Raw genomic sequence first — 25,367 nt, 5'->3', positions numbered from 1 at the left:
GAATCATTCTGTGAAACTTATTTCTGATCTGTGCATTCAGCTAACAGGGTTAAATCATACTTTTGATTGAGCAGATCTGAACACTCTTTCTGTAGAAAATGCAACTGGACATTTGGAGCGCTAAGAGCGTAGTAGTGGAAAAAGGAATATATTCAAATATAAACTACACAGAAGCATTCTGTGAATCTTCTTTCTGATCTGAGCATTCAGCTAACAGACTTAAACCATACTTTTGATTGAGCAGTTTTGAAACACTCTGTCTGTAGAAAATGCAACTGGACATTCGTAGCGCTAAGTGGGTAATAGTGGAAAAAAGAATATGTTCAAATATAAACTACACAGAAGCATTGTATGAAACTTCTTTCTGTTCTGTGCATTCAACTAACGGAGTTGAACCTTACTTTTGATTGAGCCTTTCTGAAACACTCTTTCTGTAGAAACTGCAATTGGACATTCTGAGCGCTAAGAGGCCTATATTGGGAAAAATAATATCTTCAAATAAAAACTACACAGAAGCATTGTGTGAAACTTATTTCTGATATGTTCATTAAGCTAACAGAGTTAAACCATACTTTTGATTGCGCAGTTCTGAACACTCTTTCTGTAGAAAATGCAAGTGGACATTCGGAGCGCTAAGAGGGTAATAGTGGAAAAAGGAATATATGCAAATATAAACTACACAGTAGCATTCTGTGAAAATTCTTTCTGTTCTGTGCATTCAACTAACAGAGTTGAACCTTACTTTTGATTGAGCCGTTCTGAAACACTCTTTCTGTAGAAACTGCAATTGGACATGCTAAGCGCTAAGAGGCCTACATTGGGAAAAAGAATATCTTCAAATAAAAACTACACAGATGCATTCTGTGAAACTTATTTCTGATCTGTAAATTCAGTTAACAGAGATAAAACATATTTTTGATTGAGCAGTTATGAAACACTCTTTTTGTAGAAAATGCAAGTGGAGATTCGGAGCGCTAAGACGGTAATAGTGGAAAAAGGAATGTCTTCAAATATAAACTACACAGAATCATTCGGTGAAACTTCTTTCTGATCTGTGCATTCAGCTAACAGAGTTAAACCATACTTTTGATTGAACAGATCTGAACACTCTTTCTGTAGAAAATGCAACTGGACATTTGGAGCGCTAAGAGCGTAGTAGTGGAAAAAGGAATATATTCAAATATAAACTACACAGAAGCATTCTGTGAAACTTCTTTCTGATCTGAGCATTCAGCTAACAGAGTTAAACCATACTTTTGATTGAGCAGTTTTGAAACACTCTGTCTGTAGAAAATGCAACTGGACATTCGTAGCGCTAAGTGGGTAATAGTGGAAAAAAGAATATGTTCAAATATAAACTACACAGAAGCATTGTATGAAACTTCTTTCTGTTCTGTGCATTCAACTAACAGAGTTGAACCTTACTTTTGATTGAGCCTTTCCGAAACAATCTTTCTGTAGAAACTGCAATTGGACATTCTGAGCGCTAAGAGGACTATATTGGGAAAAAGAATGTCTACAAATAAAAACTACACAGAAGAATTGTGTGAAACTTCTTTCTGTTCTGTTTGTTCAACTAAAAGAGTTGAACCTTAGTTTTGATTGAGCCGTTCTGAAACACTCTTTCTGCAGAAAATGCAAGTGGAGATTCGGAGCGCTAAGAGGGTAATAGTGGAAAATGGAATGACTCCAAATATAAACTACACAGAATCATTCGGTGAAATTTCTTTCTGATCTGTGCATTCAGCTAACAGAGTTAAACCATACTTTTGATTGAGCAGATCTGAACACCCTTTCTGTAGAAAATGCAACTGGACATTTGGAGCGCTAAGAGAGTAGTAGTGGAAAAAGGAATATATTCAAATATAAACTACACAGAAGCATTCTGTGAAACTTCTTTCTGATCTGAGCATTCAGCTAACAGAGTTAAACCATACTTTTGATTGAGCAGTTTTGAAACACTCTGTCTGTAGAGAATGCAACTGGACATTCGTAGCGCTAAGTGGGTAATAGTGGAAAAAAGAATATGTTCAAATATAAACTACACAGAAGCATTTTATGAAACTTCTTTCTGTTCTGTGCATTCAACTAACAGAGTTGATCCTTACTTTTGATTGAGCCTTTCTGAAACACTCTTTCTGTAGAAACTGCAATTGGACATTCTGAGCGCTAAGAGGCCTCTATTGGGAAAAATAATATCTTCAAATAAAAACTACACAGAAGCATTGTGTGAAACTTATTTCTGATATGTTCATTAAGCTAACAGAGTTAAACCATACTTTTGATTGCGCAGTTCTGAACACTCTTTCTGTAGAAAATGCAAGTGGACATTCAGAGCGCTGAGAGGGTAATAGTGGAAAAAGGAATATATTCAAATATAAACTACACAGTAGCATTCTGTGAAAATTCTTTCTGTTCTGTGCATTCAACTAACAGAGTTGAACCTTACTTTTGATTGAGCCGTTCTGAAACACTCTTTCTGTAGAAACTGCAATTGGACATGCTAAGCGCTAAGAGGCCTACATTGGGAAAAATAATATCTTCAAATAAAAACTACACAAATGCATTCTGTGAAACTTATTTCTGATCTGTAAATTCAGTTAACAGAGATAAAACATATTTTTGATTGAGCAGTTATGAAACAGTCTTTTTGTAGAAAATGCAAGTGGAGATTCGGAGCGCTAAGAGGGTAATAGTGGAAAAATGGAATGTCTTCAAATATAAACTACACAGAATCATTCGGTGAAACTTCTTTCTGATCTGTGCATTCAGCTAACAGAGTTAAACCATACTTTTGATTGAGTAGATCTGAACACCCTTTCTGTAGAAAAGGCAACTGGACATTTGGAGCGCTAAGAGCGTAGTAGTGGAAAAAGGAATATATTCAAATATAAACTACACAGAAGCATTCTGTGAAACTTCTTTCTCATCTGAGCATTCAGCTAACAGAGTTAAACCATACTTTTGATTGAGCAGTTTTGAAACACTCTGTCTGTAGAAAATGCAACTGGACATTCGTAGCGCTAAGTGGGTAATAGTGGAAAAAAGAATATGTTCAAATATAAACTACACAGAAGCATTGTATGAAACTTCTTTCTGTTCTGTGCATTCAACTAACAGAGTTGAACCTTACTTTTGATTGAGCCGTTCTGAAACACTCTTTCTGTAGAAACTGCAATTGGACATTCTGAGCGCTAAGAGGCCTATATTGGGAAAAGGAATGTCTAGAAATAAAAACTACACAGAAGAATTGTGTGAAACTTCTTTCTGTTCTGTTTGTTCAACTAAAAGAGTTGAACTTTAGTTTTGATTGAGCCGTTCTGAAACACTCTTTCTGTAGAAAATGCAAGTGGAGATTCGGAGCGCTAAGAGGGTAATAGTGGAAAAAGAAATGTCTCCAAATATAAACTACACAGAATAATTCTGTGAAACTTCTTTCTGATCTGTGCATTCAGCTAACAGAATTAAACCATAATTTTTATTGAGCAGATCTGAACACTCTTTCTGTAGAAAATGCAACTGGACATTTGGAGCGCTATGAGAGTAGTAGTGGAAAAAGGAATATATTCAAATATAAACTACACAGAAGTATTCTGTGAAACTTCTTTCTGATCTGAGCATTCAGCTAACAGAATTAAACCATACTTTTGATTGAGCAGTTTTGAAACACTCTGTCTGTAGAAAATGCAACTGGACATTGGTAGCGCTAAGTGGGTAATAGTGGAAAAAAGAATATGTTCAAATATAAACTACACAGAAGCATTGTATGAAACTTCTTTCTGTTCTGTGCATTCAACTAACAGATTTGAACCTTACTTTTGATTGAGCCTTTCTGAAACACTCTTTCTGTAGAAACTGCAATTGGACATTCTGAGCGCTAAGAGGCCTCTATTGGGAAAAATAATATCTTCAAATAAAAACTACACAGAAGCATTTTGTGAAACTTATTTCTGATATGTTCATTAAGCCAACAGAGTTAAACCATACTTTTGATTGCGCAGCTCTGAACACTCTTTCTGTAGAAAATGCAAGTGGACATTTGGAGCGCTAAGAGGGTAATAGTGGAAAAAGGAATATATTCAAATATAAACTACACAGTAGCATTCTGTGAAAATTCTTTCTGTTCTGTGCATTCAACTAACAGAGTTGAACCTTACTTTTGATTGAGCCGTTCTGAAACACTCTTTCTGTAGAAACTGCAATTGGACATGCTAAGCGCTAAGAGGCCTACATTGGGAAAAAGAATATCTTCAAATAAAAACTACACAGATGCATTCTGTGAAACTTATTTCTGATCTGTAAATTCAGTTAACAGAGATAAAACATATTTTTGATTGAGCAGTTATGAAACACTCTTTTTGTAGAAAATGCAAGTGGAGATTCGGAGCGCTAAGAGGGTAATAGTGGAAAAAGGAATGTCTTCAAATATAAACTACACAGAATCATTCGGTGAAACTTATTTCTGATCTGTGCATTCAGCTAACAGATTTAAACCATACTTTTGATTGAGTAGATCTGAACACTCTTTCTGTAGAAAATGCAACTGGACATTTGGAGCGCTAAGAGCGTAGTAGTGGAAAAAGGAATATATTCAAATATAAACTACACAGAAGCATTCTGTGAAACTTCTTTCTGATCTGAGCATTCAGCTAACAGAGTTAAACCATACTTTTGATTGAGCAGATCTGAACACTCTTTCTGTAGAAAATGCAACTGGACATTTGGAGCGCTAAGAGCGTAATAGTGGAAAAAGGAATATATTCAAATATAAACTACACAGAAGCATTCTGTGAAACTTCTTTCTGATCTGAGCATTCAGCTAACAGAGTTAAACCATACTTTTGATTGAGCAGTTTTGAAACACTCTGTCTGTAGAAAATGCAACTGGACATTCGTAGCGCTAAGTGGCTAATAGTGGAAAAAAGAATATGTTCAAATATAAACTACACAGAAGCATTGTATGAAACTTCTTTCTGTTCTGTGCATTCAACTAACAGAGTTGAACCTTACTTTTGATTGAGCCTTTCTGAAACACTTTTTCTGTAGAAACTGCAATTGGACATTCTGAGCTCTAAGAGGCCTCTGTTGGGAAAAATAATATCTTCAAATAAAAACTACACAGAAGCATTGTGTGAAACTTATTTCTGATATGTTCATTAAGCTAACAGAGTTAAACCATACTTTTGATTGCGCAGTTCTGAACACTCTTTCTGTAGAAAATGCAAGTGGACATTCGGAGCGCTAAGAGGGTAATAGTGGAAAAAGGAATGTCTCCAAATATAAACTACACAGAATCACTCTGTGAAACTTCTTTCTGATCTGTGCATTCAGCTAACAGAGTTAAACCATACTTTTGATTGAGCAGATCTGAACACTCTTTCTGTAGAAAATGCAACTGGACATTTGGAGCGCTAAGAGAGTTGTAGTGGAAAAAGGAATATATTCAAATATAAACTACACAGAAGCATTCTGTGAAACTTCTTTCTGATCTGAGCATTCAGCTAACAGAGTTAAACCATACTTTTGATTGAGCAGTTTTGAAACACTCTGTCTGTAGGAAATGCAACTGGACATTCGTAGCGCTAAGTGGGTAATAGTGGAAAAAAGAATATGTTCAAATATAAACTACACAGAAGCATTGTATGAAACTTCTTTCTGTTCTGTGCATTCAACTAACAGAGTTGAACCTTACTTTTGATTGAGCCGTTCTGAAACATTCTTTCTGTAGAAACTGCAATTGGACATGCTAAGCGCTAAGAGGCCTACATTGGGAAAAAGAATATCTTCAAATAAAAACTACACAGATGTATTCTGTGAAACTTATTTCTGATCTGTAAATTCAGTTAACAGAGATAAAACATATTTTTGATTGAGCAGTTATGAAACACTCTTTTTGTAGAAAATGCAAGTGGAGATTCGGAGCGCTAAGGGGGTAATAGTGGAAAAAGGAATGTCTTCAAATATAAACTACACAGAATCATTCGGTGAAACTTCTTTCTGATCTGTGCATTCAGCTACCAGAGTTAAACCATACTTTTGATTGAGAAGATCTGAACACTCTTTCTGTAGAAAATGCAACTGGACATTTGGAGCGCTAAGAGCGTAGTAGTGGAAAAAGTAATATATTAAAATATGAACTTCACAGAAGCATTCTGTGAAACTTCTTTCTGATCTGAGCATTCAGCTAACAGAGTTAAACCATACTTTTGATTGAGCAGTTTTGAAACACTCTGTCTGTAGAAAATGCAACTGGACATTCGTAGCGCTAAGTGGGTAATAGTGGAAAAAAGAATATGTTCAAATATAAACTACACAGAAGCATTGTATGAAACTTCTTTCTGTTCTGTGCATTCAACTAACAGAGTTGAACCTTACTTTTGATTGAGCCGTTCTGAAACACTCTTTCTGTAGAAACTGCAATTGGACATTCTGAGCGCTAAGAGGCCTATATTGGGAAAAGGAATGTCTACAAATAAAAACTACACAGAAGAATTGTGTGAAACTTCTTTCTGTTCTGTTTGTTCAACTAAAAGAGTTGAACCTTAGTTTTGATTGAGCCGTTCTGAAACACTCTTTCTGTAGGAAATGCAAGTGGAGATTCGGAGCGCTAAGAGGGTAATAGTGGAAAAAGGAATGTCTCCAAATATAAACAACACAGAATAATTCTGTGAAACTTCTTTCTGATCTGTGCATTCAGCTAACAGAGTTAAACCATACTTTTGATTGAGCAGATCTGAACACACTTTCTGTAGAAAATGCAACTGGACATTTGGAGCGCTAAGAGAGTAGTAGTGGAAAAAGGAATATATTCAAATATAAACTACACAGAAGTATTCTGTGAAACTTCTTTCTGATCTGAGCATTCAGCTAACAGAGTTAAACCATACTTTTGATTGAGCAGTTTTGAAACACTCTGTCTGTAGAAAATGCAACTGGACATTCGTAGCACTAAGTGGCTAATAGTGGAAAAAAGAATATGTTCAAATATAAACTACACAGAAGCATTGTATGAAACTTCTTTCTGTTCTGTGCATTCAACTAACAGAGTTGAACCTTACTTTTGATTGAGCCTTTCTGAAACACTCTTTCTGTAGAAACTGCAATTGGACATTCTGAGCGCTAAGAGGCCTCTATTGGGAAAAATAATATCTTCAAATAAAAACTACACAGAAGCATTGTGTGAAACTTATTTCTGATATGTTCATTAAGCTAACAGAGTTAAACCATACTTTTGATTGCGCAGTTCTGAACACTCTTTCTGTAGAAAATGCAAGTGGACATTCGGAGCGCTAAGAGGGTAATAGTGGAAAAAGGAATATATTCAAATATAAACTACACAGTAGCATTCTGTGAAACTACTTTCTGTTCTGTGCATTCAACTAACAGAGTTGAACCTTACTTTTGATTGAGCCGTTCTGAAACACTCTTTCTGTAGAAACTGCAATTGGACATGCTAAGCGCTAAGAGGCCTACATTGGGAAAAAGAATATCTTCAAATAAAAACTACACAGATGCATTCTGTGAAACTTATTTCTGATCTGTAAATTCAGTTAACAGAGATAAAACATATTTTTGATTGAGCAGTTATGAAACACTCTTTTTGTAGAAAATGCAAGTGGAGATTCGGTGCGCTAAGAGGGTAATAGTGGAAAAAGGAATGTCTTCAAATATAAACTACACAGAATCATTCGGTGAAACTTCTTTCTGATCTGTGCATTCAGCTAACAGAGTTAAACCATACTTTTGATTGAGCAGATCTGAACACTCTTTCTGTAGAAAATGCAAATGGACATTTGGAGCGCTAAGAGCGTAGTAGTGGAAAAAGGAATATATTCAAATATAAACTACACAGAAGCATTCTGTGAAACTTCTTTCTGATCTGAGCATTCAGCTAACAGAGTTAAACCATACTTTTGATTGAGCAGTTTTGAAACACTCTGTCTGTAGAAAATGCAACTGGACATTCGTAGCGCTAAGTGGCTAATAGTGGAAAAAAGAATATGTTCACATATAAACTACACAGAAGCATTGTATGAAACTTCTTTCTGTTCTGTGCATTCAACTAACAGAGTTGAACGTTACTTTTGATTGAGCCTTTCTGAAACACTTTTTCTGTAGAAACTGCAATTGGACATTCTGAGCGCTAAGAGGCTTCTGTTGGGAAAAATAATATCTTCAAATAAAAACTACACAGAAGCATTGTGTGAAACTTTTTTCTGATATGTTCATTAAGCTAACAGAGTTAAACCATACTTTTGATTGCACAGTTCTGAACACTCTTTCTGTAGAAAATGCAAGTGGACATTCGGAGCGCTAAGAGGGTAATAGTGGAAAAAGGAATATCTCCAAATATAAACTACACAGAATCATTCTGTTAAACTTCTTTCTGATCTGTGCATTCAGCTAACAGAGTTAAACCATACTTTTGATTGAGCAGATCTGAACACTCTTTCTGTAGAAAATGCAACTGGACATTTGGAGCGCTAAGAGAGTAGTAGTGGAAAAAGGAATATATTCAAATATAAACTACACAGAAGCATTCTGTGAAACTTCTTTCTGATCTGAGCATTCAGCTAACAGAGTTAAACCATACTTTTGATTGAGCAGTTTTGAAACACTCTGTCTGTAGAAAATGCAACTGGACATTCGTAGCGCTAAGTGGGTAATAGTGGAAAAAAGAATATGTTCAAATATAAACTACACAGAAGCATTGTATTAAACTTCTTTCTGTTCTGTGCATTCAACTAACAGAGTTGAACCTTACTTTTGATTGAGCCTTTCTGAAACACTCTTTCTGTAGAAACTGCAATTGGACATTCTGAGCGCTAAGAGGCCTCTATTGGGAAAAAAAATATCTTCAAATAAAAACTACACAGGAGCATTGTGTGAAACTTATTTCTGATATGTTCATTAAGCTAACAGAGTTAAACCATACTTTTGATTGCGCAGTTCTGAACACTCTTTCTGTAGAAAATGCAAGTGGACATTTGGAGCGCTAAGAGGGTAATAGTGGAAAAAGGAATATATTCAAATATAAACTACACAGTAGCATTCTGTGAAAATTCTTTCTGTTCTGTGCATTCAACTAACAGAGTTGAACCTTACTTTTGATTGAGCCGTTCTGAAACACTCTTTCTGTAGAAACTGCAATTGGACATGCTAAGCGCTAAGAGGCCTACATTGGGAAAAAGAATATCTTCAAATAAAAACTACACAGATGCATTCTGTGAAACTTATTTCTGATCTGTAAATTCAGTTAACAGAGATAAAACATATTTTTGATTGAGCAGTTATGAAACACTCTTTTTGTAGAAAATGCAAGTGGAGGTTCGGAGCGCTAAGAGGGTAATAGTGGAAAAAGGAATGTCTTCAAATATAAACTACACAGAATCATTCGGTGAAACTTATTTCTGATCTGTGCATTCAGCTAACAGATTTAAACCATACTTTTGATTGAGTAGATCTGAACACTCTTTCTGTAGAAAATGCAACTGGACATTTGGAGCGCTAAGAGCGTAGTAGTGGAAAAAGGAATATATTCAAATATAAACTACACAGAAGCATTCTGTGAAACTTCTTTCTGATCTGAGCATTCAGCTAACAGAGTTAAACCATACTTTTGATTGAGCAGATCTGAACACTCTTTCTGTAGAAAATGCAACTGGACATTTGGAGCGCTAAGAGCGTAATAGTGGAAAAAGGAATATATTCAAATATAAACTACACAGAAGCATTCTGTGAAACTTCTTTCTGATCTGAGCATTCAGCTAACAGAGTTAAACCATACTTTTGATTGAGCAGTTTTGAAACACTCTGTCTGTAGAAAATGCAACTGGACATTCGTAGCGCTAAGTGGCTAATAGTGGAAAAAAGAATATGTTCAAATATAAACTACACAGAAGCATTGTATGAAACTTCTTTCTGTTCTGTGCATTCAACTAACAGAGTTGAACCTTACTTTTGATTGAGCCTTTCTGAAACACTTTTTCTGTAGAAACTGCAATTGGACATTCTGAGCGCTAAGAGGCCTCTGTTGGGAAAAATAATATCTTCAAATAAAAACTACACAGAAGCATTGTGTGAAACTTATTTCTGATATGTTCATTAAGCTAACAGAGTTAAACCATACTTTTGATTGCGCAGTTCTGAACACTCTTTCTGTAGAAAATGCAAGTGGACATTCGGAGCGCTAAGAGGGTAATAGTGGAAAAAGGAATGTCTCCAAATATAAACTACACAGAATCACTCTGTGAAACTTCTTTCTGATCTGTGCATTCAGCTAACAGAGTTAAACCATACATTTGATTGAGCAGATCTGAACACTCTTTCTGTAGAAAATGCAACTGGACATTTGGAGCGCTAAGAGAGTTGTAGTGGAAAAAGGAATATATTCAAATATAAACTACACAGAAGCATTCTGTGAAACTTCTTTCTGATCTGAGCATTCAGCTAACAGAGTTAAACCATACTTTTGATTGAGCAGTTTTGAAACACTCTGTCTGTAGAAAATGCAACTGGACATTCGTAGCGCTAAGTTGGTAATAGTGGAAAAAAGAATATGTTCAAATATAAACTACACAGAAGCATTGTATGAAACTTCTTTCTGTTCTGTGCCTTCAACTAACAGAGTTGAACCTTACTTTTGATTGAGCCGTTCTGAAACATTCTTTCTGTAGAAACTGCAATTGGACATGCTAAGCGCTAAGAGGCCTACATTGGGAAAAAGAATATCTTCAAATAAAAACTACACAGATGCATTCTGTGAAACTTATTTCTGATCTGTAAATTCAGTTAACAGAGATAAAACATATTTTTGATTGAGCAGTTATGAAACACTCTTTTTGTAGAAAATGCAAGTGGAGATTCGGAGCGCTAAGGGGGTAATAGTGGAAAAAGGAATGTCTTCAAATATAAACTACACAGAATCATTCGGTGAATCTTCTTTCTGATCTGTGCATTCAGCTACCAGAGTTAAACCATACTTTTGATTGAGAAGATCTGAACACTCTTTCTGTAGAAAATGCAACTGGACATTTGGAGCGCTAAGAGCGTAGTAGTGGAAAAAGTAATATATTCAAATATAAACTTCACAGAAGCATTCTGTGAAACTTCTTTCTGATCTGAGCATTCAGCTAACAGAGTTAAACCATACTTTTGATTGAGCAGTTTTGAAACACTCTGTCTGTAGAAAATGCAACTGGACATTCGTAGCGCTAAGTGGGTAATAGTGGAAAAAAGAATATGTTCAAATATAAACTACACAGAAGCATTGTATGAAACTTCTTTCTGTTCTGTGCATTCAACTAACAGAGTTGAACCTTACTTTTGATTGAGCCGTTCTGAAACACTCTTTCTGTAGAAACTGCAATTGGACATTCTGAGCGCTAAGAGGCCTATATTGGGAAAAGGAATGTCTACAAATAAAAACTACACAGAAGAATTGTGTGAAACTTCTTTCTGTTCTGTTTGTTCAACTAAAAGAGTTGAACCTTAGTTTTGATTGAGCCGTTCTGAAACACTCTTTCTCTAGGAAATGCAAGTGGAGATTCGGAGCGCTAAGAGGGTAATAGTGGAAAAAGGAATGTCTCCAAATATAAACAACACAGAATAATTCTGTGAAACTTCTTTCTGATCTGTGCATTCAGCTAACAGAGTTAAACCATACTTTTGATTGAGCAGATCTGAACACTCTTTCTGTAGAAAATGCAACTGGACATTTGGAGCGCTAAGAGAGTAGTAGTGGAAAAAGGAATATATTCAAATATAAACTACACAGAAGCATTCTGTGAAACTTCTTTCTGATCTGAGCATGCAGCTAACAGAGTTAAACCATACTTTTGATTGAGCAGTTTTGAAACACTCTGTCTGTAGAAAATGCAACTGGACATTCGTAGCGCTAAGTGGGTAATAGTGGAAAAAAGAATATGTTCAAATATAAACTACACAGAAGCATTGTATGAAACTTCTTTCTGTTCTGTGCATTCAACTAACAGAGTTGAACCTTACTTTTGATTGAGCCTTTCTGAAACACTCTTTCTGTAGAAACTGCAATTGGACATTCTGAGCGCTAAGAGGCCTCTATTGGGAAAAAAAATATCTTCAAATAAAAACTACACAGGAGCATTGTGTGAAACTTATTTCTGATATGTTCATTAAGCTAACAGAGTTAAACCATACTTTTGATTGCGCAGTTCTGAACACTCTTTCTGTAGAAAATGCAAGTGTACATTCGGAGCGCTAAGAGGGTAATAGTGGAAAAAGGAATATATTCAAATATAAACTACACAGTAGCATTCTGTGAAAATTCTTTCTGTTCTGTGCATTCAACTAACAGAGTTGAACCTTACTTTTGATTGAGCCGTTCTGAAAAACTCTTTCTGTAGAAACTGCAATTGGACATGCTAAGCGCTAAGAGGCCTACATTGGGAAAAAGAATATCTTCAAATAAAAACTACACAGATGCATTCTGTGAAACTTATTTCTGATCTGTAAATTCAGTTAACAGAGATAAAACATATTTTTGATTGAGCAGTTATGAAACACTCTTTTTGTAGAAAATGCAAGTGGAGATTCGGAGCGCTAAGAGTGTAATAGTGGAAAAAGGAATGTCTTCAAATATAAACTACACAGAATCATTCTGTGAAACTTCTTTCTGATCTGTGCATTCAGCTAACAGAGTTAAACCATACTTTTGATTGAGCAGATCTGAACACTCTTTCTGTAGAAAATGCAACTGGACATTTGGAGCGCTAAGAGCGTAGTAGTGGAAAAAGGAATATATTCAAATATAAACTACACAGAAGCATTCTGTGAAACTTCTTTCTGATCTGAGCATTCAGCTAACAGAGTTAAACCATACTTTTGATTGAGCAGTTTTGAAACACTCTGTCTGTAGAAAATGCAACTGGACATTCGTAGCGCTAAGTGGCTAATAGTGGAAAAAAGAATATGTTCAAATATAAACTACACAGAAGCATTGTATGAAACTTCTTTCTGTTCTGTGCATTCAACTAACAGAGTTGAACCTTACTTTTGATTGAGCCTTTCTGAAACACTTTTTCTGTAGAAACTGCAATTGGACATTCTGAGCGCTAAGAGGCCTCTGTTGGGAAAAATAATATCTTCAAATAAAAACTACACAGAAGCATTGTGTGAAATTTATTTCTGATATGTTCATTAAGCTACCAGAGTTAAACCATACTTTTGATTGCGCAGTTCTGAACACTCTTTCTGTAGAAAATGCAAGTGGACATTCGGAGCGCTAAGAGGGTAATAGTGGAAAAAGGAATGTCTCCAAATATAACTACACAGAATCATTCTGTGAAACTTCTTTCTGATCTGTGCATTCAGCTAACAGAGTTAAACCATACTTTTGATTGAGCAGATCTGAACACTCTTTCTGTAGAAAATGCAACTGGACATTTGGAGCGCTAAGAGAGTAGTAGTGGAAAAAGGAATATATTCAAATATAAACTACGCAGAAGCATTCTGTGAAACTTCTTTCTGATCTGAGCATTCAGCTAACAGAGTTAAACCATACTTTTGATTGAGCAGTTTTGAAACACTCTGTCTGTAGAAAATGCAACTGGACATTCGTAGCGCTAAGTGGCTAATAGTGGAAAAAAGAATATGTTCAAATATAAACTACACAGAAGCATTGTATGAAACTTCTTTCTGTTCTGTGCATTCAACTAACAGAGTTGAACCTTACTTTTGATTGAGCCTTTCTGAAACACTTTTTCTGTAGAAACTGCAATTGGACATTCTGAGCGCTAAGAGGCCTCTGTTGGGAAAAATAATATCTTCAAATAAAAACTACACAGAAGCATTGTGTGAAACTTATTTCTGATATGTTCATTAAGCTAACAGAGTTAAACCATACTTTTGATTGCGCAGTTCTGAACACTCTTTCTGTAGAAAATGCAAGTGGACATTCGGAGCGCTAAGAGGGTAATAGTGGAAAAAGGAATGTCTCCAAATATAAACTACACAGAATCACTCTGTGAAACTTCTTTCTGATCTGTGCATTCAGCTAACAGAGTTAAACCATACATTTGATTGAGCAGATCTGAACACTCTTTCTGTAGAAAATGCAACTGGACATTTGGAGCGCTAAGAGAGTTGTAGTGGAAAAAGGAATATATTCAAATATAAACTACACAGAAGCATTCTGTGAAACTTCTTTCTGATCTGAGCATTCAGCTAACAGAGTTAAACCATACTTTTGATTGAGCAGTTTTGAAACACTCTGTCTGTAGAAAATGCAACTGGACATTCGTAGCGCTAAGTGGGTAATAGTGGAAAAAAGAATATGTTCAAATATAAACTACACAGAAGCATTGTATGAAACTTCTTTCTGTTCTGTGCATTCAACTAACAGAGTTGAACCTTACTTTTGATTGAGCCTTTCTGAAACACTCTTTCTGTAGAAACTGCAATTGGACATTCTGAGCGCTAAGAGGCCTATATTGGGAAAAGGAATGTCTACAAATAAAAACTACACAGAAGAATTGTGTGAAACTTCTTTCTGTTCTGTTTGTTCAACTAAAAGAGTTGAAACTTAGTTTTGATTGAGCCGTTCTGAAAAACTCTTTCTGTAGAAAATGCAAGTGGAGATTCGGAGCGCTAAGAGGGTAATAGTGGAAAAAGGAATGTCTCCAAATATAAACTACACAGAATAATTCTGTGAAACTTCTTTCTCATCTGTGCATTCAGCTAACAGAGTTAAACCATACTTTTGACTGAGCAGATCTGAACACTCTTTCTGTAGAAAATGCAACTGGACATTTGGAGCGCTAAGAGAGTAGTAGTGGAAAAAGGAATATATTCAAATATAAACTACACAGAAGTATTCTGTGAAACTTCTTTCTGATCTGAGCATTCAGCTAACAGAGTTAAACCATACTTTTGATTGAGCAGTTTTGAAACACTCTGTCTGTAGAAAATGCAGCTGGACATTCATAGCGCTAAGTGGCTAATAGTGGAAAAAAGAATATGTTCAAATATAAACTACACAGAAGCATTGTATGAAACTTCTTTCTGTTCTGTGCATTCAACTAACAGAGTTGAACCTTACTTTTGATTGAGCCTTTCTGAAACACTCTTTCTGTAGAAACTGCAATTGGACATTCTGAGCGCTAAGAGGCCTCTATTGGGAAAAATAATATCTTCAAATAAAAACTACACATAAGCATTGTGTGAAACTTATTTCTGATATGTTCATTAAGCTAACAGAGTTAAACCATACTTTTGATTGCGCAGTTCTGAACTCTCTTTCTGTAGAAAATGCAAGTGGACATTCGGAGCGCTAAGAGGGTAATAGTGGAAAAAGGAATATATTCAAATATAAACTACACAGTAGCATTCTGTGAGAATTCTTTCTGTTCTGTGCATTCAACTAACAGAGTTGAACCTTACTTTTGATTGAGCCGTTCTGAAACACTCTTTCTGTAGAAACTGCAATTGGACATGCTAAGCGCTAAGAGGCCTACATTGGGAAAAAAAATATCTTCAAATAAAAACTACACAGATGCATTCTGTGAAACTTATTTCTGATCTGTAAATTCAGTTAACAGAGATAAAACACGTTTTTGATTGAGCAGTTATGAAACACTCTTTTTGTAGAAAATGCAAGTGGAGATTCGGAGCGCTAAGAGGGTAATAGTGGAAAAAGGAATGTCTTCAAATATAAACTACACAGAATCATTCGGTGAAACTTCTTTCTGATCTGTGCATTCAGCTAACAGAGTTAAACCATACTTTTGATTGAGCAGATCTGAACAATCTTTCTGTAGAAAATGCAACTGGACATTTGGAGCGCTAAGAGCGTAGTAGTGGAAAAAGGAATATATTCAAATATAAACTACACAGAAGCATTCTGTGAAATTTCTTTCTGATCTGAGCATTCAGCTAACAGAGTTAAACCATACTTTTGATTGAGCAGTTTTGAAACACTCTGTCTGTAGAAAATGCAACTGGACATTCGTAGCGCTAAGTGGCTAATAGTGGAAAAAAGAATATGTTCAAATATAAACTACACAGAAGCATTGTATGAAACTTCTTTCTGTTCTGTGCATTCAACTAACAGAGTTGAACCTTACTTTTGATTGAGCCTTTCTGAAACACTTTTTCTGTAGAAACTGCAATTGGACATTCTGAGCGCTAAGAGGCCTCTGTTGGGAAAAATAATATCTTCAAATAAAAACTACACAGAAGCATTGTGTGAAACTTATTTCTGATATGTTCATTAAGCTAACAGAGTTAAACCATACTTTTGATTGCGCAGTTCTGAACACTCTTTCTGTAGAAAATGCAAGTGGACATTCGGAGCGCTAAGAGGGTAATAGTGGAAAAAGGAATGTCTCCAAATATAAACTACACAGAATCACTCTGTGAAACTTCTTTCTGATCTGTGCATTCAGCTAACAGAGTTAAACCATACATTTGATTGAGCAGATCTGAACACTCTTTCTGTAGAAAATGCAACTGGACATTTGGAGCGCTAAGAGAGTTGTAGTGGAAAAAGGAATATATTCAAATATAAACTACACAGAAGCATTCTGTGAAACTTCTTTCTGATCTGAGCATTCAGCTAACAGAGTTAAACCATACTTTTGATTGAGCAGTTTTGAAACACTCTGTCTGTAGAAAATGCTACTGGACATTCGTAGCGCTAAGTGGGTAATAGTGGAAAAAAGAATATGTTCAAATATAAACTACACAGAAGCATTGTATGAAACTTCTTTCTGTTCTGTGCATTCAACTAACAGAGTTGAACCTTACTTTTGATTGAGCCGTTCTGAAACATTCTTTCTGTAGAAACTGCAATTGGACATGCTAAGCGCTAAGAGGCCTACATTGGGAAAAAGAATATCTTCAAATAAAAACTACACAGATGCATTCTGTGAAACTTATTTCTGATCTGTAAATTCAGTTAACAGAGATAAAACATATTTTTGATTGAGCAGTTATGAAACACTCTTTTTGTAGAAAATGCAAGTGGAGATTCGGAGCGCTAAGGGGGTAATAGTGGAAAAAGGAATGTCTTCAAATATAAACTACACAGAATCATTCGGTGAATCTTCTTTCTGATCTGTGCATTCAGCTACCAGAGTTAAACCATACTTTTGATTGAGAAGATCTGAACACTCTTTCTGTAGAAAATGCAACTGGACATTTGGAGCGCTAAGAGCGTAGTAGTGGAAAAAGTAATATATTCAAATATAAACTTCACAGAAGCATTCTGTGAAACTTCTTTCTGATCTGAGCATTCAGCTAACAGAGTTAAACCATACTTTTGATTGAGCAGTTTTGAAACACTCTGTCTGTAGAAAATGCAACTGGACATTCGTAGCGCTAAGTGGGTAATAGTGGAAAAAAGAATATGTTCAAATATAAACTACACAGAAGCATTGTATGAAACTTCTTTCTGTTCTGTGCATTCAACTAACAGAGTTGAACCTTACTTTTGATTGAGCCGTTCTGAAACACTCTTTCTGTAGAAACTGCAATTGGACATTCTGAGCGCTAAGAGGCCTATATTGGGAAAAGGAATGTCTACAAATAAAAACTACACAGAAGAATTGTGTGAAACTTCTTTCTGTTCTGTTTGTTCAACTAAAAGAGTTGAACCTTAGTTTTGATTGAGCCGTTCTGAAACACTCTTTCTCTAGGAAATGCAAGTGGAGATTCGGAGCGCTAAGAGGGTAATAGTGGAAAAAGGAATGTCTCCAAATATAAACAACACAGAATAATTCTGTGAAACTTCTTTCTGATCTGTGCATTCAGCTAACAGAGTTAAACCATACTTTTGATTGAGCAGATCTGAACACTCTTTCTGTAGAAAATGCAACTGGACATTTGGAGCGCTAAGAGAGTAGTAGTGGAAAAAGGAATATATTCAAATATAAACTACACAGAAGCATTCTGTGAAACTTCTTTCTGATCTGAGCATGCAGCTAACAGAGTTAAACCATACTTTTGATTGAGCAGTTTTGAAACACTCTGTCTGTAGAAAATGCAACTGGACATTCGTAGCGCTAAGTGGGTAATAGTGGAAAAAAGAATATGTTCAAATATAAACTACACAGAAGCATTGTATGAAACTTCTTTCTGTTCTGTGCATTCAACTAACAGAGTTGAACCTTACTTTTGATTGAGCCTTTCTGAAACACTCTTTCTGTAGAAACTGCAATTGGACATTCTGAGCGCTAAGAGGCCTCTATTGGGAAAAAAAATATCTTCAAATAAAAACTACACAGGAGCATTGTGTGAAACTTATTTCTGATATGTTCATTAAGCTAACAGAGTTAAACCATACTTTTGATTGCGCAGTTCTGAACACTCTTTCTGTAGAAAATGCAAGTGGACATTCGGAGCGCTAAGAGGGTAATAGTGGAAAAAGGAATATATTCAAATATAAACTACACAGTAGCATTCTGTGAAAATTCTTTCTGTTCTGTGCATTCAACTAACAGAGTTGAACCTTACTTTTGATTGAGCCGTTCTGAAAAACTCTTTCTGTAGAAACTGCAATTGGACATGCTAAGCGCTAAGAGGCCTACATTGGGAAAAAGAATATCTTCAAATAAAAACTACACAGATGCATTCTGTGAAACTTATTTCTGATCTGTAAATTCAGTTAACAGAGATAAAACATATTTTTGATTGAGCAGTTATGAAACACTCTTTTTGTAGAAAATGCAAGTGGAGATTCGGAGCGCTAAGAGTGTAATAGTGGAAAAAGGAATGTCTTCAAATATAAACTACACAGAATCATTCTGTGAAACTTCTTTCTGATCTGTGCATTCAGCTAACAGAGTTAAACCATACTTTTGATTGAGCAGATCTGAACACTCTTTCTGTAGAAAATGCAACTGGACATTTGGAGCGCTAAGAGCGTAGTAGTGGAAAAAGGAATATATTCAAATATAAACTACACAGAAGCATTCTGTGAAACTTCTTTCTGATCTGAGCATTCAGCTAACAGAGTTAAACCATACTTTTGATTGAGCAGTTTTGAAACACTCTGTCTGTAGAAAATGCAACTGGACATTCGTAGCGCTAAGTGGCTAATAGTGGAAAAAAGAATATGTTCAAATATAAACTACACAGAAGCATTGTATGAAACTTCTTTCTGTTCTGTGCATTCAACTAACAGAGTTGAACCTTACTTTTGATTGAGCCTTTCTGAAACACTTTTTCTGTAGAAACTGCAATTGGACATTCTGAGCGCTAAGAGGCCTCTGTTGGGAAAAATAATATCTTCAAATAAAAACTACACAGAAGCATTGTGTGAAATTTATTTCTGATATGTTCATTAAGCTACCAGAGTTAAACCATACTTTTGATTGCGCAGTTCTGAACACTCTTTCTGTAGAAAATGCAAGTGGACATTCGGAGCGCTAAGAGGGTAATAGTGGAAAAAGGAATGTCTCCAAATATAACTACACAGAATCATTCTGTGAAACTTCTTTCTGATCTGTGCATTCAGCTAACAGAGTTAAACCATACTTTTGATTGAGCAGATCTGAACACTCTTTCTGTAGAAAATGCAACTGGACATTTGGAGCGCTAAGAGAGTAGTAGTGGAAAAAGGAATATATTCAAATATAAACTACGCAGAAGCATTCTGTGAAACTTCTTTCTGATCTGAGCATTCAGCTAACAGAGTTAAACCATACTTTTGATTGAGCAGTTTTGAAACACTCTGTCTGTAGAAAATGCAACTGGACATTCATAGCGCTAAGTGGGTAATAGTGGAAAAAAGAATATGTTCAAATATAAACTACACAGAAGCATTGTATGAAACTTCTTTCTGTTCTGTGCATTCAACTAACAGAGTTGAACCTTACTTTTGATTGAGCCTTTCTGAAACACTCTTTCTGTAGAAACTGCAATTGGACATTCTGAGCGCTAAGAGGCCTATATTGGGAAAAGGAATGTCTACAAATAAAAACTACACAGAAGAATTGTGTGAAACTTCTTTCTGTTCTGTTTGTTCAACTAAAAGAGTTGAAACTTAGTTTTGATTGAGCCGTTCTGAAAAACTCTTTCTGTAGAAAATGCAAGTGGAGATTCGGAGCGCTAAGAGGGTAATAGTGGAAAAAGGAATGTCTCCAAATATAAACTACACAGAATAATTCTGTGAAACTTCTTTCTCATCTGTGCATTCAGCTAACAGAGTTAAACCATACTTTTGACTGAGCAGATCTGAACACTCTTTCTGTAGAAAATGCAACTGGACATTTGGAGCGCTAAGAGAGTAGTAGTGGAAAAAGGAATATATTCAAATATAAACTACACAGAAGTATTCTGTGAAACTTCTTTCTGATCTGAGCATTCAGCTAACAGAGTTAAACCATACTTTTGATTGAGCAGTTTTGAAACACTCTGTCTGTAGAAAATGCAGCTGGACATTCATAGCGCTAAGTGGCTAATAGTGGAAAAAAGAATATGTTCAAATATAAACTACACAGAAGCATTGTATGAAACTTCTTTCTGTTCTGTGCATTCAACTAACAGAGTTGAACCTTACTTTTGATTGAGCCTTTCTGAAACACTCTTTCTGTAGAAACTGCAATTGGACATTCTGAGCGCTAAGAGGCCTCTATTGGGAAAAATAATATCTTCAAATAAAAACTACACAGAAGCATTGTGTGAAACTTATTTCTGATATGTTCATTAAGCTAACAGAGTTAAACCATACTTTTGATTGCGCAGTTCTGAACTCTCTTTCTGTAGAAAATGCAAGTGGACATTCGGAGCGCTAAGAGGGTAATAGTGGAAAAAGGAATATATTCAAATATAAACTACACAGTAGCATTCTGTGAGAATTCTTTCTGTTCTGTGCATTCAACTAACAGAGTTGAACCTTACTTTTGATTGAGCCGTTCTGAAACACTCTTTCTGTAGAAACTGCAATTGGACATGCTAAGCGCTAAGAGGCCTACATTGGGAAAAAAAATATCTTCAAATAAAAACTACACAGATGCATTCTGTGAAACTTATTTCTGATCTGTAAATTCAGTTAACAGAGATAAAACACGTTTTTGATTGAGCAGTTATGAAACACTCTTTTTGTAGAAAATGCAAGTGGAGATTCGGAGCGCTAAGAGGGTAATAGTGGAAAAAGGAATGTCTTCAAATATAAACTACACAGAATCATTCGGTGAAACTTCTTTCTGATCTGTGCATTCAGCTAACAGAGTTAAACCATACTTTTGATTGAGCAGATCTGAACAATCTTTCTGTAGAAAATGCAACTGGACATTTGGAGCGCTAAGAGCGTAGTAGTGGAAAAAGGAATATATTCAAATATAAACTACACAGAAGCATTCTGTGAAATTTCTTTCTGATCTGAGCATTCAGCTAACAGAGTTAAACCATACTTTTGATTGAGCAGTTTTCAAACACTCTGTCTGTAGAAAATGCAACTGGACATTCTTAGCGCTAAGTGGCTAATAGTGGAAAAAAGAATATGTTCAAATATAAACTACACAGAAGCATTGTATGAAACTTCTTTCTGTTCTGTGCATTCAACTAACAGAGTTGAAACTTACTTTTGATTGAGCCTTTCTGAAACACTTTTTCTGTAGAAACTGCAATTGGACATTCTGAGCGCTAAGAGGCCTCTGTTGGGAAAAATAATATCTTCAAATAAAAACTACACAGAAGCATTGTGTGAAACTTATTTCTGATATGTTCATTAAGCTACCAGAGTTAAACCATACTTTTGATTGCGCAGTTCTGAACACTCTTTCTGTAGAAAATGCAAGTGGACATTCGGAGCGCTAAGAGGGTAATAGTGGAAAAAGGAATGTCTCCAAATATAACTACACAGAATCATTCTGTGAAACTTCTTTCTGATCTGTGCATTCAGCTAACAGAGTTAAACCATACTTTTGATTGAGCAGATCTGAACACTCTTTCTGTAGAAAATGCAACTGGACATTTGGATCGCTAAGAGAGTAGTAGTGGAAAAAGGAATATATTCAAATATAAACTACACAGAAGCATTCTGTGAAACTTCTTTCTGATCTGAGCATTCAGCTAACAGAGTTAAACCATACTTTTGATTGAGCAGTTTTGAAACACTCTGTCTGTAGAAAATGCAACTGGACATTCATAGCGCTAAGTGGGTAATAGTGGAAAAAAGAATATGTTCAAATATAAACTACACAGAAGCATTGTATGAAACTTCTTTCTGTTCTGTGCATTCAACTAACAGAGTTGAACCTTACTTTTGATTGAGCCTTTCTGAAACACTCTTTCTGTAGTAACTGCAATTGGACATTCTGAGCGCTAAGAGGCCTATATTGGGAAAAGGAATGTCTACAAATAAAAACTACACAGAAGAATTGTGTGAAACTTCTTTCTGTTCTGTTTGTTCAACTAAAAGAGTTGAACCTTAGTTTTGATTGAGCCGTTCTGAAACACTCTTTCTGTAGAAAATGCAAGTGGAGATTCGGAGCGCTAAGAGGCTAATAGTGGAAAAAGGAATGTCTCCAAATATAAACAACACAGAATAATTCTGTGAAACTTCTTTCTGATCTGTGCATTCAGCTAACAGAGTTAAACCATATTTTTGATTGAGCAGATCTGAACACTCTTTCTGTAGAAAATGCAACTGGACATTTGGAGCGCTAAGAGAGTAGTAGTGGAAAAAGGAATATATTCAAATATAAACTACACAGAAGTATTCTGTGAAACTTCTTTCTGATCTGAGCATTCAGCTAACAGAGTTAAACCATACTTTTGATTGAGCAGTTTTGAAACACTCTGTCTGTAGAAAATGCAACTGGACATTCGTAGCACTAAGTGGCTAATAGTGGAAAAAAGAATATGTTCAAATATAAACTACACAGAAGCATTGTATGAAACTTCTTTCTGTTCTGTGCATTCAACTAACAGAGTTGAACCTTACTTTTGATTGAGCCTTTCTGAAACACTCCTTCTGTAGAAACTGCAATTGGACATTCTGAGCGCTAAGAGGCCTCTATTGGGAAAAATAATATCTTCAAATAAAAACTACACAGAAGCATTGTGTGAAACTTATTTCTGATATGTTCATTAAGCTAACAGAGTTAAACCATAATTTTGATTGCGCAGTTCTGAACACTCTTTCTGTAGAAAATGCAAGTGGACATTCGGAGCGCTTAGAGGGTAATAGTGGAAAAAGGAATATATTCAAATATAAACTACCCAGTAGCATTCTGTGAAACTACTTTCTGTTCTGTGCATTCAACTAACAGAGTTGAACCTTACTTTTGATTGAGCCGTTCTGAAACACTCTTTCTGTAGAAACTGCAATTGGACATTCTGAGCGCTAAGAGGCCTATATTGGGAAAAGGAATGTCTACAAATAAAAACTACACAGAAGAATTGTGTGAAACTTCTTTCTGTTCTGTTTGTTCAACTAAAAGAGTTGAACCTTAGTTTTGATTGAGCCGTTCTGAAACACTCTTTCTGTAGAAAATGCAAGTGGAGATTCGGAGCGCTAAGAGGGTAATAGTGGAAAAAGGAATGTCTCCAAATATAAACAACACAGAATAATTCTGTGAAACTTCTTTCTGATCTGTGCATTCAGCTAACAGAGTTAAACCATATTTTTGATTGAGCAGATCTGAACACTCTTTCTGTAGAAAATGCAACTGGACATTTGGAGCGCTAAGAGAGTAGTAGTGGAAAAAGGAATATATTCAAATATAAACTACACAGAGGTATTCTGTGAAACTTCTTTCTGATCTGAGCATTCAGCTAACAGAGTTAAACCATACTTTTGATTGAGCAGTTTTGAAACACTCTGTCTGTAGAAAATGCAACTGGACATTCGTAGCACTAAGTGGCTAATAGTGGAAAAAAGAATATGTTCAAATATAAACTACACAGAAGCATTGTATGAAACTTCTTTCTGTTCTGTGCATTCAACTAACAGAGTTGAACCTTACTTTTGATTGAGCCTTTCTGAAACACTCCTTCTGTAGAAACTGCAATTGGACATTCTGAGCGCTAAGAGGCCTCTATTGGGAAAAATAATATCTTCAAATAAAAACTACACAGAAGCATTGTGTGAAACTTATTTCTGATATGTTCATTAAGCTAACAGAGTTAAACCATAATTTTGATTGCGCAGTTCTGAACACTCTTTCTGTAGAAAATGCAAGTGGACATTCGGAGCGCTAAGAGGGTAATAGTGGAAAAAGGAATATATTCAAATATAAACTACCCAGTAGCATTCTGTGAAACTACTTTCTGTTCTGTGCATTCAACTAACAGAGTTGAACCTTACTTTTGATTGAGCCGTTCTGAAACACTCTTTCTGTAGAAACTGCAATTGGACATGCTAAGCGCTAAGAGGCCTACATTGGGAAAAAGAATATCTTCAAATAAAAACTACACAGATGCATTCTGTGAAACTTATTTCTGATCTGTAAATTCAGTTAACAGAGATAAAACATATTTTTGATTGAGCAGTTATGAAACACTCTTTTTGTAGAAAATGCAAGTGGAGATTCGGAGCGCTAAGAGTGTAATAGTGGAAAAAGGAATGTCTTCAAATATAAACTACACAGAATCATTCGGTGAAACTTCTTTCTGATCTGTGCATTCAGCTAACAGAGTTAAACCATACTTTTGATTGAGCAGATCTGAACACTCTTTCTGTAGAAAATGCAACTGGACATTTGGAGCGCTAAGAGCGTAGTAGTGGAAAAAGGAATATATTCAAATATAAACTTCACAGAAGCATTCTCTGAAACTTCTTTCTGATCTGAGCATTCAGCTAACAGAGTTAAACCATACTTTTGATTGAGCAGTTTTGAAACACTCTGTCTGTAGAAAATGCAACTGGACATTCGTAGCGCTAAGTGGCTAATAGTGGAAAAAAGAATATGTTCAAATATAAACTACACAGAAGCATTGTATGAAACTTCTTTCTGTTCTGTGCATTCAACTAACAGAGTTGAACCTTACTTTTGATTGAGCCTTTCTGAAACACTTTTTCTGTAGAAACTGCAATTGGACATTCTGAGCGCTAAGAGGCCTCTGTTGGGAAATATAATATCTTCAAATAAAAACTACACAGAAGCATTGTGTGAAACTTATTTCTGATATGTTCATTAAGCTACCAGAGTTAAACCATACTTTTGATTGCACAGTTCTGAACACTCTTTCTGTAGAAAATGCAAGTGGACATTCGGAGCGCTAAGAGGGTAATAGTGGAAAAAGGAATGTCTCCAAATATAACTACACAGAATCATTCTGTGAAACTTCTTTCTGATCTGTGCATTCAGCTAACAGAGTTAAACCATACTTTTGATTGAGCAGATCTGAACACTCTTTCTGTAGAAAATGCAACTGGACATTTG

Source organism: Symphalangus syndactylus, chromosome 6 (assembly GCF_028878055.3).
Source record: "Symphalangus syndactylus isolate Jambi chromosome 6, NHGRI_mSymSyn1-v2.1_pri, whole genome shotgun sequence".
In the NCBI taxonomy this organism is placed as follows: Eukaryota; Metazoa; Chordata; class Mammalia; order Primates; family Hylobatidae; genus Symphalangus; species Symphalangus syndactylus.
Note: the sequence above shows the minus strand (reverse complement) of the source record.